This window comes from Colobus angolensis, unplaced genomic scaffold (assembly GCF_000951035.1).
Source record: "Colobus angolensis palliatus isolate OR3802 unplaced genomic scaffold, Cang.pa_1.0 Scaffold566, whole genome shotgun sequence".
Classification (NCBI taxonomy): Eukaryota; Metazoa; Chordata; class Mammalia; order Primates; family Cercopithecidae; genus Colobus; species Colobus angolensis.
This window is the reverse complement of record NW_012119221.1, coordinates 570085-582221: the sequence shown is the minus strand read 5'-3', so window position 1 is coordinate 582221 and position 12137 is coordinate 570085. Positions and strand designations below refer to the sequence as shown.

The following is a 12137-nucleotide window of genomic DNA, read 5'->3' as shown; positions in this document are numbered from 1 at the left end:
TTGAGACCAGCCTGGCCAACATTGTGAAACCCCAGGTCTACTAAAAATACAAAAATTAGCTGGGTGTGGTGGCATGTGCCTGCAGTCCCAGCTACTCAGAAGGTTGTGGCAGGAGAATTACTTGAACCTGAAAGGCAGAGGTTTCAGTGAGCCAAGGTCAAGCCAGTGCACTCCAGACTGGGCAACAGAGTGAGACTCTGTCTCAAAAAAAAAAAAAAAATCTAAAATTAGTTTTGTTTTTGAAAAATTAATTTTTATTTAAACTTAATAACATTTACCATATTTTCTTTGTTCCCCATTACTTATACATTCCATTTCTTCTGGTTTCAATTTCTTTTTGGATACATTCTTTTCTATGAGGATTTACACATAAAAAAATTCCTTAACTTTTGTTAATCTACAATGTTTTTATTTCACCTTTACTCTTAAGTGATAGTTTAGCCTGTTACACAATTCTTTGTTAAAAATTTTCTTCCATAATGTAAACCATCATTCCATTGTCTTCTGGTACCTATTATTGCTAACGAAGAGTTTGCTGCCTATCTAATTGCTATTTCTTTGGAGGTAGTTGGTTTTCCTTTAACTGTTAACTGCAACTTTATGATTTTTCTTTTTGAGTTTAATATTTATAATTCTACTGCAATGAACCTAGTTGTAAATTTGTTTTTATTTATGTTATTTAGGACATAGTGTTCTCCTTCAACCTGAGGTCTTATTTCTTTATTTTCAGAAATAATTTTGTCTGTAATCTCTTTGAATATTGCCTCTCTTCTATTCTCTCTGGAATTTCTATTAGATGTATGGGATGCTGGAGATTTTCATTCTATTTTTGAGGTTTTCATGATTTAATTTCCTCATCTGTGACTTGTAGATCAAATAGTTCTCACATACCAAGGGTTTATGGAGAAGTTAAATGTGTTGTGGTAGGCAGCCTATAAGATGGCCTCCAGTAACCTACCTCTTGGTGTTCATACCCTTGTGTAATCCCCTTCCCTTGAGTGTGGTCTGGACCTAGTGACTTGCTTCTAATAAATAGAATATGATAGGAGGGATGGGATGTCACTTCCTAAATTAGGTTACAAATTGACTGTGATTTCCATTTTGCTTGCTGTCCTTAATTCTCTTGCTTACTTACTCTGAGGGAGGCCTGCTGTTATGTTGTGAGCTGCCCTATGGATGGGCCCAAAATGTGTTAAGGAACTGAGAAAATCCTCTGGCCAATATCTAGCAAGATACTGAGGCTCTCAGTCCAATAGCCCACAAGAGACTGAATCTGCCAATAACCATGAGTGAGCCTGGAAATGTATTCTTTCTCAGTTGAGCCTTTAGATGAGACTGCAGCCCCAGCCAACATCTTAATTGTAGACTCGTGAGAGACTTGAAGCAGAGGCACCCACTTAAGCCACACTGAATTTCTGACTCAAAGAAACTGTGGGATAATAATAGTTGTTGCTTTAAGTATTTAAGTTATGAGGTGATTTTTTTATGCAGCAATAGGTAACTAATACATGAATTGTTGTACATAAATCACTTAGAATAATGACTGAATCTTCCAAAAAGCTAGTTATTAATATTCTTATTAGTAGTAATTCTAATGCTATTACATTCTACTTTGATATGTTTTCTAAATCATAAATTCTGTCTTCAGCTGATTGCTACCTAACCCAATCATTAAGCTTTTGACTGTTTCTAGAATTCCTATCTCATTCCTATTCAAATCCCTGTTATTTTTCCTTAGCAGTCTCCTTATACTTATCTTGTTGTATAATACAGATAAGTAGATATCAATGTATCTATTTTGGAAGGGGTCGCTGTCTTAGTCTGTTTGGGCTGCTATAACTACTATAGACTGTGTGGCTTACAAACAACAAAACTTTATTTCTTATAGTTACAGCGGCTGGGAAGTTCAAGATCGAGATGAGCAGATTCAGTGTCTGGCAAGGGCTCTCTTCTTGATTCAGAGATGGCACTTTCTCATTGGCCTCTTTTATAAGGGCACTAAAACTATTCATAACTATTCATGAGGTCTCCACCCCATGACCTAATTACCTTCCAAAGGCCCCACTTCCTAATGTCATCACCTTAGGGGTTAGGATTTCAACATATGAATTTGGGGGGATCACATCAGACTGTGGCAGTCTTTTTTTTTTTTTTTTTTTGAGGATACAGAAGATTTATTCAAAGTCCAGGTACAGACTGGCCAACCTGCCTCTACAGCGTCCACAGCGAACACAGGGCTAGACAAGGGAGGAGTTTATCAAACGGTTTTAATCGGTTCTCTCCGCGTCACAAGCCATCGGGTAAGGCAACGGAATGTGCCTGGGGTCCCTGTGGCTCCGTGGTCAATACTGAGCCTGGAATTGCTGTTAGCAAAATATACATCTGTGTCAACATAAAAAACCACGCCGCCGTCCCTCAGGTCTCACAACAGGTATAAAAAATTATAAATATTTACTCCCTTGTTACACTCTTTATGGAAAGGGGATCCTAGGAGAGCCCCCGGACAGGACGCGGGGGCGGGAGAAAGCACAGTGAAGACAGGAGCCGCCGGCCTTCCGGGTCCCAGCATCAGAGGCAAGCAAAACACAGAAATGAGACTGTGGTCCAAAATTTGAAGGAAAAAACCCTGAAGAAGTTTGAGAGCAAGTTTTCTAGGTGATTGCAGGTGAAGGTGTGGTGTAAGGCAACCGGAGGTGATGCCAGAGGCGGCGACGCGCCCGCCCCTTCCCTGAAGCTCAGCGGCTCTAAGATCCGACCCGGGCTCCCTGTGCCTCACCCGCCTGCTCTCTGGAAACTGGGTCCTGCCTGTGTCTTAATTACAAGGAATAAAATAAAAGTAACAGCATACAAGGTAATACCACAAGGAAGTTTTGATTACACTCATACCATTGTATCATCTTGCTATAAAAAGTTACTTAAAACTATTTCTTTTGCATATAAATGAAAAAAAGATTAGAATATTTGGTCAACTGGAAATATTGCTAGGCACAGAGGTCTGCAACTGCAAGTATACAATACAGAGATTATGACGACCAGCTCCACAGCTGGAGCAGTGGGGAGCCCGCCCAGGGGCAGCAGGGAAGGCCCGGGGGCCAGGGTGGGGTAATCACATGACTTGATTAGAGCGCTGGGGTTGGGGAGTCGAAGCCATGGCCGGCGAGCCCCAGGTACATGATCCTGCAGGAGCCGACCAGGCCCCCTGCCTTTCTCTGGTGTGACCCCCGCCCCTTGGGTCCCCAGGACACCCCGGGGGTGTGTGTGGCTGCAGGAAGGCAGGGTTTTTAAGGCACAAGGAAGCCGAGTTGTGGTCGGGGCACCCACCTGCAGGCCCCACCAAGGCACGGCCCCGAGGGTCTGGCCCCGGGTGTGGAAGGCTGGGAACTCCCGCTGCCACAGTCACCAAGAGCCTGAGCTATCCCCGTCACCGCAGGGTTAGCAAGGTGAACTAGATTTAATTTTTTAAAAAACAGGTAAACTGATTTATCTTTAAAAAAATAAAATCTCTGGTCTGTTAAGGTCACTTCAGCTGCTTTTTAAAGTGGCTTTTTTCTGGAATGATGGAATTTATCGCCAGCGGCCCGGCCATGGGGGCCTGTGCCCCTAGACGGTGGACTTGGAAAAGGAGACCCGCAGGTGGTGGTTCTCTCCGAGGTCATGGTTGTGCAGGTCAATGAGGGCCTGGACCGCCTCCTCCACAGAGCCCATCTGGATCAGCGCCATCTTGCGGTCCTTCTGGAAAAACTTGAATCCTTTGACGACGCCCCCATTGCTGGAGAACAGAACCTTGAGATCCTCCTCGGAGACAGAGGGTGGGATGTCGGAAGAAGTGCAGGGCGGCTGAGGGCGGGAATATGTTCTGGAAGTTCTTGGAGCCTGGCTTGTTGAAGAGGTGCAGGGGTGAGTTTCCATAGTCCTTGGTCAGGCCCTGGTCCTCCTGGCCCTCGCGGGGCAGCTGCACGTTCTGGTGCTTCGAGAGTGTGATGCAGATGGGCTTCCTGTGCAGTTTGTGCCCATTCAGGTGGCTCATGGCCAGCTGGGCCTGGTTGCCGTCGGCCATCTGCACCAGGGCGTTCTCCTTCTTATTGAACAGGATCTTCACGCGCTGCACGTCGCTGTAGACGCCGAAAAGAATAAAGAGGCTTTGGGGTGTGACTCTCTCTGGGTTGAGGTTGCTGACCAGCAATACAGAATTTCCTGTCCCCGCCAGGTCCGGGATGGCGATCCGGCCTGCCGCTGCAGCTGCCGCCGCCGCCGAGGGGATAGCCGGGGGGCCAGGGCTCCGTGGACGTTGGGAATGGAAAGGCCTGCAGCTTGAGGAATGGCAAAGGTGGGAGGGAAACCAGCTCCTGCATACGGAGAGGCTGAGATTATACCAGGTGCACCCAAGGCCGCGGCCATGGTCAGGTCCAGCGAGGTCTGGCTGTCCCCGGAGGGCAGGTCTGATTTAGGTGTGATTTCTCCCATTTGCTCCATTTGCTGAATTATTCTTGTATAAGTAATTTTATTTTCTGTAAACCTATCTTCACTAGTGGTTTGTTTGTCTTGTGGTTTTTGTTCAAGTCTAAGATTGCTGTAGAGGAGTCTTATATGATGGTTTCACATATGCCTCTGACAGCTTTTTATAGATATTCTAGACCAGGATCATTTTTATCAGTTTCTTAGCTTGAAATTCCTCTAGTACTCATAGCAGATTTAGGTTCTAATTTCTCACAAGTGATTTCTTTCTTTTCATTCCTTTTCACTCATAACCAGATGACCAGCTTACTCTATTGGTGTTCCCAAGCACCAAGATAACCTTTTCTGTCCCCTGACTTCATGAGGGAGCCCAGGTCTTCCTCCTTGACATGTGAGTACTTTATCTCCTATCCTTGTTAGGCATTCACATTCCAGGCTCTAAAGACCTTCAGGTTAGAAATACTTGTGATCTATTAAGCTTTAGTTACTAGTCAGGGTACTGGCACCTAAAGATTTTCTTGCTTTCTTTGAGATATCTTCTGTGGATCCCATATTTTCTAACTCATCATTTCCATGTGTTTGAGAGGTGGAGGAGGCTATCTATATCTGTGTGGCGTATTACATTGACCTACAACTGTGTCTTATTGCAGAAAAATGTTTCCATCTTTGAGGGAAACTTGAATGTTAAATAGATTACATATTTTTCACTATGGAAAAGATTGAAACTGAAATACCTGTGACAGGTTTCAGGTGAGGTGTATCCAGTCAATCTCCAAACCTCTTGTTGGCTTCCTGAGAGTGGAAATGAAATAACTATTGATAAGTCTGTTGGCATTAAATTAATGCAGTCAACAGAGATGAGAATGCATGGCCTTGTCTGTGAGATGTACAACTTTGATTGTTTCTATGCATGATCACAACAGTGAATTCAAACACCTTCATACTAAGAGAAGATTAAGTAAAGGTATTATTTCTCTTTTACCAGTGGCAAAGCATCAAAGGAAGAAGTTATCATCCTGAGCAAAATGTGTTAAGGAACTGACACATGTGGTTTGATAGGTTCAGGGAGGCAAACTTAGGCATTGTATAGTCTGCTTGGGCCACCATAACAGAAATTTATTATTTTCACTGCTTTGGAGGATAGAAGTCCAAGATTAAGGTTCTGGACACTTCAATTGCTTGTGAGGGCTCTCTTCTTAGCTTGTAGATGTCTGTCTTCTTCTTGTATCTTCACACAGAATTTCCTCATTGCATTCATGAGCAAAGATGGAGAGAGAGAGACAGAGAGCGCTCTGATGTCTCTTCTTACAAGGACACTAGTCCCATTGAATCAGAATCCCACTATTATGACCTCATTTAACCTCAATTACTTCCTTACTCCAAGTACAACCACACTGGAGGTTAAGGCTTTAATATATAGTTCTTTTTTTTGAGATAGAGTCTCGCTTTGTCACCCAGGCTGGATAAGATAAAAATAAAATAAAATAAAATGAACCAAGAGTGTCTACTTGTAATAGCTTGGCATTTTGACAGTGGCCTCGTAATGCTTGTCCCACTTCAGGCCCATGTATTAATAGACTCTAGCTGGATAGGAAAGTTTTCAACATGGAGAAAAGGGGCACTAATGAAAGAGTGGTAGATTGCACTGAAGACATATTTTAAGTACTTCTCAATTCTGTGCAGGATGAGCTTCTTCCCCAGGTCTATGGTCTCTTGTCCCCGCATGGGTGCTATTCTTGTGCTCTTGTTTAGGAATGGTCATGATCAGGATAGGAGCATTCATACACATTCTGTGCTTAGATAGAGTTTCTGTGAGAAGGGGAACTGTGTTCTGGGGTGTCCATTAAGGGCACGGAGAAACAACAAACCCCAGGAGGAGTCGTCTCCTGAGAACAAGTATCCACAAAATACACAACTGTGCTGGGTGGAGAATAATAACTCTGGAGCCACTAATTCTACTACAGGCAGAAAGCGCTTTCTGGTTTAGATGGGCTTGTGTTGACCAGGGAGTGAGGAAGAGAGAAGCTAAAGGCCAGGGAGGATGTGCTTCCTTCCTCCTTCTAATTGTTTAGGCAGTTACTACACACACACACACCATGGTCTAGAGTAGGTGTTTGCCAAGAGTGAACTGTCCACATATGCGCATGGGGAAAAGCAATGTAGATATAGTAGCCTTTCTACATTTATTTATGTATTATATTGTACAGAACATGCATACCATATGCTATGCTAGATGTTTGTAGCAAATAAGATTTTGAGATAGGCAGCTTATATTTGAATGCTTTGAGTATTACTAGCAGTATATCCTTTGGTGAATTAATATCTTGGCTAAGTGCTGCTTTTCTCATCTCATATATACCTTTCAGCATTATTGTAAGAACTGGCAACAAGGTAAGCGGCTTAACACAGTTACTAGTTTTAGAGTACTTGCTCAATAAATGGTAATAGCAGTAAGAATTGTTGTTTTGGTTGTTCTCTCATTGGGAAGACATACTAACCATTTAGATAAAGATATAAAATTCTGTATTTGATCAAGACCCTGCTGGCTGGGAAGTTGTTTCTACTGGTTCAGAGTAGGGAACAGTTGAAATGTGATCACTTATTTTAAAAGTTTCCACACGATTTCCAACAGGAGGGATCATCATTCATTTATTTTTTTGGCAAATATTTAATAGTTTTCTTTGTGCTAGACACTGCACTAAGTATGGGCATAAAATGGTGAGCAAGGTAGATATGTTTCTGCCTTCATGGAGTTTATATTACAGGAGACTTCCCTCACCCCACATCTTGTATCCTTTTTAGGGCTATATAGGAAACATTCTTTGGATTATATTAGAACAACAATATCCTTTGAGATGTCCATTTATAGACCTTATACTCCAAACAGGTCTCTCTATCTGAGTGTTTTTGGAAGTAAATGCTTGTTGCATTTGGGAATTCTAGTTAATCCCAAACAGACCACAGGCCATGAACACACCATGGCAAATTCAGGCAAGGAAATCTCCTACAACTTCAGGAACCTGGGCATTTCCGACATGTTCTGGAAGGATTTGAAAACCACTTAATATAGATATCCTGTAAAATTCCACTCTACTGGGTTCTTTGTTTACTCAGTTTTTATAGAAGCATGTTCTTCTATCTATAAAGCAAGAGTCACAGCCAAGAAAAAGGAGCAACTCCCGAGCTACTCACCACGTCTGTCCTCTACTCCTTTCCTAAATACCTTTTGGCTTTTTTTTTTTTAAATTTTTTAGCATTTTACTATGAAAAAGCTGAAGCTATAGCATAGGTGAAAGAATTGTAAACATCTGTAAACCCTCCCCCTCAAGTCTACTAACATTGAACTATATTTGCTTTATCATTAATCTATCCATCTATTTATCCCTCTATTAATTCATCTTTTCTTTATTGTATTGCAAAGTAAATTGCAGACATCAGTATGCTTTCCTTTAAATATTTCAGCATGCGTAACATTAAGTAGAGTTTTGTATTTACTGTAATTTCTTCTTTTAATGTAAAATTTAGTAACAAGAAAATGCATAAATCTTAAGTGTATATTTGCTGATTTTGACAACTCATTCAGCCTTATAACTCAATCCACTTTAAGAATGTAAGATAGTACCAGCAAGACCAGCAAGTTATTTTATGCCCTTCACAATCAGTCACTGCCAACTCCCTCCCTCACCAAAGCAACCACAGTTCTGATTTTTTTCTACCTTATATTAGCTTTCCCAGATTTTGAGCTGTGTATAAATGAAACCATATAGCATATACTGTTTGTATGTGAGGCTTTAAAAAACTCAGCGTAATGTTTTTAAGATTCATCTGTACTGTATATGTCAATAATTTATTTGTTTTTATTACTGAGTAGTATTCCACCTTACAAATATGCCACAGTTTGTTTCTCCGTTTTCTTCTTGGTTGATAATGTTAGTCAAATATCCTGTATCTTTACTTATATTGACTTGTTCTATCAAGTACTAAGGAATAACTGTTAAAATTTCCACTTATAATTGTGATTTTATTTCTTCCTTTAATTTTACCAATTTTTGCTGTATAATTGTAAAACTATTACTAGACACATAGGCATTTAAAATTTCTCTTGTCTTCTTGATGGAGTGACCATTTTATTGTTATGAAGTATCTTTCTTTACATCTAATAATACTCCTTATCTTGAAGTGTACTTTGCCTCATATTAATATATTCATACTATCTTTATGATTAATGTTTATACATTTTTCTTTTTCATTAACTTATGAATATTATTTTATTCAAAGAGTTTCTCTTGTAAAGAGTATATAGTTGGGCCTAATTTAAATCCATCTGATAGTCTCTGCCTTTATTTGAAGGGTTTAGTTAATTTATGTTTAATATAATTATTGATATGGTTAGTGTTCTGGTTATCTATTTCTGCATAAAAAATTATTCCAAAGGCTAATGGTGTATCAGGAATAGATCAGGAATTCAGACAGGGCACAGTGGCAATGGCTGCTCTTTGCTCCATGGTTGCTTCCAAGTTTTGGCATTCTGAAAAAAATTAGGTAAATATCTGTGTGCAGACTTTTGTGTGGATATAAAATTTCAATGCATTTGGATAAATACAAAGAAATGCAATTGCTGGATCATATGGTTAGAGTATGTTTACCTATGTAAGAAAGTGCCAAGCTGTCTTCCAAAGTGTCTGTACCATTTTACATTTCCACCAGCAATAAATGAGAGTTCCTGTTGCTCTACATTCTCATTAGTATTTGGTGGTGTTAGTAGATTTTGGCCAGTCTCAAAGGTATGTAATAATATCTCATTGGTGTCCCTAGTGATATATGATATTGAACATCTTTTTCTTTGCCTTCTTGCCATCTGTATATCTTCTTTGGTGAGGTGTTTGTTCGGGCCTTTTGCCCATTTTAAAATAGGTTTCTTTTTCTTTTTGTTAAGTCTTAAGAGTTCTTTGTGTATTTTGGATAACAATCCTTTATCCGATGTGTCTTTTGCAAAGATTTTCTTCCATTCTATGGATTGTCTGTTCACTTTCTTAACAGTATCTTTTGTAGAACAAAAGCTTTACATTTTATAGAAGTCCAACTTATCAATTATTTCTTTCATAGATAATGTCTTTGGTGTTGAATTTAAAAAGTCATCACTGTACCCAAGGACATACAGATTTTCTCTTGTGTAATCTTCTAGGAGTTTTATAGTTTTGCATTTTATATTTAAGTCTGTGATTCATTTTGAATTTTTTTATGATAAAGGTTATCTTTGCTCCATTTGCCTTTGCTCTTTTGTCAAAGATCAGTTGACTATATTTATGTGGATCTCTTTATGAGCTTTCTATTCTGTTCCATTGTTCTACTTGTCTGTTCTTTCACCAATAGCACACCGCCTTGACTATTGTAGCTTTATAGTAAATCTTGATGTCAGGTAATGTCAGTCCTCCAACATAGTTTTCTCCTGTAATATTGAGTTGGTTTTTCTGGGTCTTCTGCTCCTCCACATACACTTTACAATCAGTTTGTCAATATCTACAAAATAACTTGCTGGGATTTTGATTGTGACTATATTTGATTTACAGATCAAGTTGGAAATAACTGACATCGTGGTAATATAGAGTATTCCTATTCATTTGCATGGAATAGCTCTTCATTTATTTAGTTTTTTGATATATTTCATCAGAGTTTTCCTCATATAAATATTGAACACATTTTATAATATTTATACCTAAGTATATTTTTTAATGATAATGTAAATGGTGATATGTTCTTAATTTCAAATTCCACATGTTTATTGCTGATATATATTGAATTTTTGTATATTAGCTTTGTATCCTACAACTTCTTCTAATTGCCTACTAATTCTAAGATTTTGCTGATTCTTCTGGATTTTCTATATATACAATCATGTCATTTGTGAATAAAGACAATTTTATTTCTTCCTTCCCATGCTATATAAGTTTTATTTTCTTTTCTTGTTTTATTGCATTAGCTAGGAGTTCTAGCACAGTGTTGAAAAGCAGAGATGGAGGGGAGAGGACATCCTTGGCTTGTTCCTGATCTTAGCAGGAAAGCTACAAGTTTCTTACCATTAAGTATAATGTTAGCTGTAGGTTTTTTTAGATGTTCTTTATCAAGGAGGAAAGAAAATTTTCCTCTGTTATTGGTTTGCTGAGAATGCTTTATCATGAATGGGAATTGGATTTTTCAAATGCTTTTTTTCTGTATCTATTTATACGATCAATCATGCGACTTTTCTTCTTTGGCTGGTTGATGTGATGGATTACATTAATTAATTTTCAAATGTTGAGCCAGCCTTGCATTCCTGGGACAAATCCCACTTGATCATGATGTATACTTCTTTTTATACCTGATTGGATTTGACTTGCTAATATTTTGTTGAGGATTTTTGCATTTATGTTCATGAGCAATATTGGTCTGCAGGGTTTTTTTTTCTTGTAATGTCTTTGTCTGGTTTTGGTATTACGGTAATGATAAAACCTCAGCAAGTTAGTCTCTGGTAAAATAATTTCTCCTGAGGGCAAGCCTTGTTACAAAGAATAGAATGTTCTGACATATTACAAAATAACTCCTTTTCCCCTCCCTGCTGCCAGAGCATAGGGGATTTTTTTCCCCAATATTCATTGTTTTTCCCCAATATTCAGTATTCCCTTGTATGAGTTTGACTTCCAGGAGATCTACTCAGGAGAAGTAGATCCCCTCTCTATTCAGGTAGATCTGTTGGAGATCAAACTCATAAAAGTGTGGGAGCCTTCCTGTGACTGGTTTCCCCCAGAATTTTTAACTCTCAGAGTTTTTTTGCACTGAGTTTCCAGCAACTGATCAATAACAGTTTAGGTTTTTCTACTTCAGTACTTGTACCCAAGGTAGTTTCTGCTCATGAATTTTTGCTTTAGTAAAGTGTGGTTCTCTGTATTTGCCTGTCTCTTCAATTTTGAGGGCATTGTGTTGCCTTGTGACCTCATTTCTCTGATGGATCTAAGAAAGGTTGTTTACTTAACAGTTTGTCCAGCTTTTTACCTGTTAGGACAGAATGGTGACTTCAAAGTTCCTCACATAATTCACAGGAAACTGGAAGTTCATTAGTCATTTTTCTCTCTTTTTTTTTTTCTTTCTGCATGCCCAAGTTTCTATCTGGTATTATTTATCTTTAGTCTAAACATTTTTCTTAAACATTTGTGGCAGTGTAGGTCGGTTCATAGTAAATTCTCTCAGCCTTTCATTTGAAAATGTTTCTATTTTACCTCGATTTTTGAAGAATTTTTCTTAGGTGGATATAGAATTTTATGGCAACAGTTTTATTTCCTTTAAATACTATTCCATTGTCTTCTGATATGTTTTCTGTCTTGCATAGATTCCAATAAGAAATTAGCCATCACTGGACTGGGAGTAGTGGCTCATGCCTATAATCTCAGCACGTCGGGAGGCCGAGGCGGGTGGGTAATTTGAAGTCAGGAGCTTGAGACCAGCCTGACCAACATGGTGAAACCCCATCTCTACTAAAAATACAAAAAATTAGTGGGGTGTGGTGGTGCAGGACTGTAATCTCAGCTACTGTGGAGGTTTAGCAAGAGAATCTCTTGAACCTGTGATTGCACCATTGCACTCCAGCCTGGGTGACAGAGTGGGACTCCACCTCATAAAAAAGAAGGAAAGAAAGAAAGAAAGAAAGA

General features: G+C 39.2%; 1 pseudogene across 1 annotated transcript; it reads right to left on the bottom strand.

Moving 5' to 3' along the window:
* Positions 1-2159: 2159 nt before the first annotated feature.
* LOC105525917 lies at positions 2160-4473 on the bottom strand (annotated as a pseudogene). The gene has a single exon (XR_001003991.1). The product of XR_001003991.1 is annotated as a polypyrimidine tract-binding protein 1 pseudogene (transcript).
* Positions 4474-12137: the final 7664 nt, after the last annotated feature.